Raw genomic sequence first — 6,107 nt, 5'->3', positions numbered from 1 at the left:
ATAACTGGATAAGAAAAGTTGCGAATCATTACATCATCTTAATTTGGACAGATCCCAATGCAATATGTTTATTTCCGATTTCAAAAGTGGTGTTGCTTATGAATGCAAGGACTTTAATTATATTTCAACCTCATTGTGCATTGTTATACTAAAATTTATGGTTTTATGTTTTTTTCAACGTTAATTCGTTTGTCATATTATAGTTGTATGCTTCTGTTCCATCATTTCAATCAATCTTACCAAAGATTCTAACCATGCTTGATCAAATATGATAAATAATGAAAATATATCTTAGCAAATAATCCCTGTTAGTATAAATTATGCTATTTTTTAGGAGAATACTGACTAGATTTTTGTTTTATTTTTCTTTTAGTACAGTTCCTTACTGAGCACAGACATCCGAAGTAGAAGCTGAATGTAGAAGTATCATCATGATTCATCATGAAGAACCTGACGTGGCCGATAGTGTCCATCTGGAAAATGATTCTTCCATTATCTCGTTCATGGAAAGAACAACAGACCACTCTCCTGGCAAAACAACAACAGAACATGACGCACGACGATGATGACCGTGGCAATGCCACCAACAATGAGGTCATCGCCAGCGAGCAAGCCGACTCCTTCGCCATCGTAGTAACTTCGGTGGTTTTAGGGGTGCTCATTTTGGCCACTGTCATTGGCAACGTCTTTGTCATAGGGGCCATTCTGACCGAGAAAAACCTTCACTGCGTCAACAACTACTTGGTGCTGTCTCTTGCCGTAGCCGACCTTATGGTGGCCTGCCTGGTAATGCCGCTCAGTGCCGTGTACGAGGTAACTCAAGAGTGGGTGTTAGGTCCGGAGCTGTGCGACGTCTGGACTTCCTGTGACGTTCTCTGCTGTACCGCTTCCATCCTGCACCTGCTTGCCATTGCTGTGGATCGTTATTGGGCCGTCACGAACGTGGACTACGCCCGCCAAAGGAACGCTAAACACATATACTTGATGATCGCCCTGATCTGGATTATTGCCTTTGTTGTGTCTTTTCCACCAGCATTCGGGTGGAAGGATCCGAACTATTGGAAAAGAATAGAGGAGGAGAAAAGATGTTTGGTGAGCCAAGACGTAGCCTACCAAGTGTTCGCAACCTTTTCGAGCTTCTACGTTCCACTTATCCTCATTTTAATCCTTTATTGGAGGATATTCCAGGAAGCAAGAAAACGTATTAGACATCGTCCTGGGGCCAAAGCTGTGCTGATTGTGGAAAAGAGCACGAACAATACTTCTCCAGTCTCCACTGGTGGAGGAAGTGGAGAAAATTACGAAATGACCTCCACTCTTAACCAAACTTCCGAAAATGGATCAGCTGCTCATGAAGGTGTGGGAAGACTATTGGTCTTGGCCAAGAAAGAAAAGAAACTCTGCAAGGAATCTGTTGAATCCAAAAGAGAAAGAAAGGCAGCAAAGACGTTAGCTATCATTACAGGCGTATTCGTAGTATGCTGGTTGCCTTTCTTTGTTATGGCCCTTCTCATGCCATTGTGTAACTCCTGCGAGCCAAATATGTACCTCTTCAGCTTCCTCCTATGGTTGGGCTACGCTAACTCCATGTTAAACCCAATCATTTACACCATATTCAGTCCAGACTTCAGACGTGCGTTCAAGAGGATATTATTCGGACCACAAAGCACTCAGCGTCCGTAAGATGCCATTGAAATTACACCTGATATTCGAAATTTGCTTTGTTTCAATGGTTATTTTAAACCTGTTGTTGTTTGAATGATATAACGTCTCCTGAAGGAATTCCATCTACCAACAGCTGAACCAGACCAGCAAGGGGCTCTGAATGTTAAGTTCAAGATTGCTTTAAACTCTGCAGTCCATAGAAATTTCCTCAAACGAATAAAGGATTAAAAAAAGCAGATAGTAAAACAACCACGTGATGAATTACCTCAAAATGTATTTGCTCAATTAAACAGAAAAAAACGAATTGGTTATTATAGCCAGACAATGCAAGATTCAGTGAAAACAATAAACTTTTTCTACTGAATAGCTTAAAGGAAATTTTGCTGGACTAACAGTAAAAGTGAATTGACTTATCATTCATAATGCTGGAAGTCAGCTGTTAGTATCTATGGAAATACAGTTATTCATGTTCTGTGCATGTCATTTGTTGTAACGTCCGCGTTTCTATGTATTCTACTCGTTCCAGTACCTTATACGTTTTATATTTACATATTCCAGTAATTAATTTTTTTCTGCTAAAATCGAAATTCTTATAAGTTTGTTTATTTATTTATATATGTTTTTGTCAACAATTTCTGTTTTAAAATGAAATTCCAATATCTGTTTATACATAAAATATAAATAAATTTCTTTATGTTAAAAATCGAAATAATGTTTCTTTTTGAACCAGAAATCTTAGTGTATGTTTATATGAAAAATATAAATAAATAAAATAAAATAAATAAAACAATAAAACAATAAAACAAAATGACAAATTTATACAGGCAGAATTCAAAACAGATCTTCCTCTAAAGATCTTGCTCTAAATACGCAGAACGCTACTGTTTATAAGGGTGAAGCATAATGCTTTTAATCCCTACTATCTGTTAGGTTACTGTGTAGGGAAAAATTTATGAGCTACGTACTCAGCCCGAGTTGGGCAAATTATAGATCTTGGAAGGGAACTAAGATGGTCTTAGGTCTTATATTTATATGTAAATATAAATCTGATTCATCATAATTTGCTGCTTGTTGAACTAGTTCATTTGGATGTGAGAACGATTTTGAGGAGTATTTTACTGCGAGAGATTGCAGAAAAGAGTAGATGTAAGCAGTGCTGGATTTACGTATACGCTAAAAAAGCTACAGCTTAGGGCCTCGTCTGCCGGGGCCTCAAATAAAAAAAACAAAAAAAAAATATAAAAATTGATAAAAAAATATTCGTAGAAAAATCACAAATGAAGTCAGACATATCACGATGATAATTTCTAAACAATTTTAAATATACAAAATATAACATTAAAATAATTTTGGAGCATTGTAACAGTGATTAAGGTATTTTGTCTTCTTTTTTTAGCCTTATTTAAAATTTGAAAACGCTTTAATTATATAATTATTTCTGTGATTTTCTAAACGCATATTTTATTATTTTTTTAATAAAAATTAAAAGACAATATATTTTCATGTATTAAAAAGGCGTATATATTTAAAATTTTTCTGAGACTAGATGATGTAATTTAAAACAGTAGGGGATCTCTGGGTTTTGCATAGCTTAGGGCCTCAGCAAGTCTAAATCCGGCCCTGGATATAAGGTATATTTGCGTCTCGATGAAGTTGAACATTTCTAATATACCATGGTGCATTTAAGATCATGCGTAAGCATTTGTTTTGCAGTCTTTGCAGTTTAAGGATATTTGAGCTTGAAGTATGGCTCCAGGCGGGGGACGCATAAGTGATAATGGGACGAATCATCAACTGATAGAGGAGCAATTTGATTTTAATATCTAGTTTGCTGTTCCTATTGATAAGAGGGTAAAGCTGTGCTATGACTTTTGATGCCTCTGCACATAAGGATTTTGTGTGGGAGCTGAAGGTTAGTTTTCTATCTAGCAGAACGTCTAGATATTTGGCTTCTGTTTTCCAAGGAATCCTGATGTTAAATAGAAAGATGTCTTCTTTGGGAGATGTTAAATTTTTTGTGAACAGTAGAACACTGCTTTTTTGAGGGTTTACTTGCAGTCTCCAATTGGAGAACCAGTGTTCCAGTTTCAGCAGGTTATCTTGTAGTTTCTTTGAAACAAGGTGCTGTTTAAGAGATCTGGCCAGTTCTAAATAGTCCTTATAAGGACTGGCTTAAAGAGGCGAAGCAAGAATGCTTATCATTGTCCCCGTTATCTGTAGAGGACAGTGTAGGGATAAGGTGTTATTGAACTATTAAAGCTCTGATCATGGCAGGAGGGTAACAGCAATAGCCGAGCCTTAGTTAGAACTTCATTGGCTACAGCATTGCCATCCATTACCCTCCAAGGGTATTAATCACTTCATCTCACGGCTCAGCCAGTTCTAAATAGTTCTTAAAGAACTGGGAAATGGACTGAGTACTTGACTCTTTTACCCAGCCATGACTTGAGCTAAAAGCTCTAGTCATGGCTTGGTAACGGCAATAGCCGAGCCTCAGTTAAAACTTCATTGGCTACAGCATTGCGATTCGTTACCCTGGAATTCCTAAAAAAGGAATTTTTTTCACTCGCTCATCCAGTTCTAAATATTGAGCTAAAAGCTCTAGTAATGGCTGGGTAACGGCAATAGCCGAGCCTCAGTTAAAACTTCATTGGGGAAGTCCTAAAAAAGGACTTTTTTCATCTCTTGCTCATCCAGTTATAAATATACAAATATTAATCACCGCATCTCACGGTCGATTCATCCAATGGTCTTTCTGTTTTTTTTCCTAGTTTTTATTCATATGAAAGATATAAATAAAACTAAAAGGTGTAAGAATATAATAAAATTCTGATATTTATTCGTAAGTGTTTGCTTATTTATTATAGAAAAATTTGAAAATAAATATTTCTTGTTTCTTATTTTTATTTTAACAACAAATTTTGACACTCTATATTTATATTTTTCTTCGTTCTTCCCAGTTCAAGAGACTTTTGTATGTATTTTGTATCTCTTGACTATATATACATATATATATATCAACGATCATATATATATATATAAAGTATTTTTACACCTTAGGTATAATAAATGTTAAAGATACCAAGCTATTTTAAACCTGGTTTTACTCCATTTCCCAAGTAAGCAAACAGACAAAAAAGTCAAGTTTGCGTCTGCACGTAATGCAAGTCTAGCTGACCCTGCAGATAGTGCAAGGCCAAGGTAACTCATGGTAAAAGTAGAATAAGCTCTGATCACTAATCTTAATATTTACCCATAATGCAAAGCACATCTCCTGGAGGAGATGCATGATGTTTTGTATTAAAGGCAAGGGGCCACTACCCAGACCGGTTTCGACCTTTATTGAGGTCTCATCAGTGGGAGCCAGGCTAGAAATACCAAGATTTTAGTAATACAGAGCTTATAAGTATTTTACCAGAACAAGTTACCATAAGGTGTTTTAACCTTATTAAATAAAAATCTCAGGAGGAGATATACAGGGTGTTCGGGATAAATTTGACAGTTTCGTAAAGAAAAAGAAAATCTTCTTTGTATCTATTAAATTTAATGAATTGACAAAAAAAACATTACAGGCAGAGTTAATTACAATACTATCAACAAGATTTACTCAAAATAACCACCATTAGCATCGATCACAGCTTCAATTCTGCTTCGGAACCTCGAACAAGCTGATGCTACAGTCTCCCTGGGAAGGGCCGCAAAAACTGTTTTAATTTTATCCATTAACTGGGCTTTTGTATTACTGGAAGTGCGATTGGTGTCTTTTTCAACTGCGCCCCATACAAAATAATCCATGGGGTTAAGGTCTGGGGAGTTTGGAGGCCAAACATTTGGACTGGTGAAGTCGTAGAAATTTTCAGACAACCATTTTTGACTTTTCCCAGAGGTGTGGCAAGGGGCCGAATCCTGCTGCCATACATACGGCCTACCATTGGCTACCCTTGTTATCCAGGGCTTGACTACAGTTAGCAACTCCACGAACAAAGCCCGAATTCCAATGCCAGGGTTCTTCAACACCTGTTCCTGCAGATTTGCGAGGAATTCTGCTGTACGAACGCAATCAGATCGTCTGCTAGGGATCTTTCTTCTTGCTACATCCTCGTAGTCACCATTGCAAGTCTCTAGTTCATGCCTGATTGTTTTTACTGTATTCAGGGAGCATTGGGCAGCAGTCGTAATATCCTTATTTTGATGGCGGGCACGAATCATCATGATACAAGTTATTCTCTTCCATGATTCAGGTGGGTTCCAGCTATCCATCCTTTCTGACATCTTGTATATGAATGAAGAAGGGTCCAAACTTTTAAATGAAGAGAAGTGTGTGTTAATACATGTAACTTACGGAAAAATATAATTAATTATAAATATGTCAAATTTATCCCGAACACCCTGTAAATGTAGAACACACACATATATATATATATCATCCCTTTCGTTTGATC

General features: G+C 36.8%; 1 pseudogene; it reads left to right on the top strand.

Moving 5' to 3' along the window:
- Positions 1 to 480: 480 nt before the first annotated feature.
- On the top strand, positions 481 to 1,683 carry LOC150100041 (5-hydroxytryptamine receptor pseudogene; annotated as a pseudogene).
- The last annotated feature ends 4,424 nt before the right edge of the window (positions 1,684 to 6,107 follow it).

Source organism: Typopeltis vanoorti, chromosome 13, assembly GCF_054136105.1.
Source record: "Typopeltis vanoorti isolate ZY-2024b chromosome 13, IOZ_Tvanoo_1.0, whole genome shotgun sequence".
Lineage (NCBI taxonomy): Eukaryota > Metazoa > Arthropoda > Arachnida > Uropygi > Thelyphonidae > Typopeltis > Typopeltis vanoorti.
The sequence above is the reverse complement of the archived record's forward strand: the minus strand, read 5'-3'. Positions and strand labels throughout refer to the sequence as shown.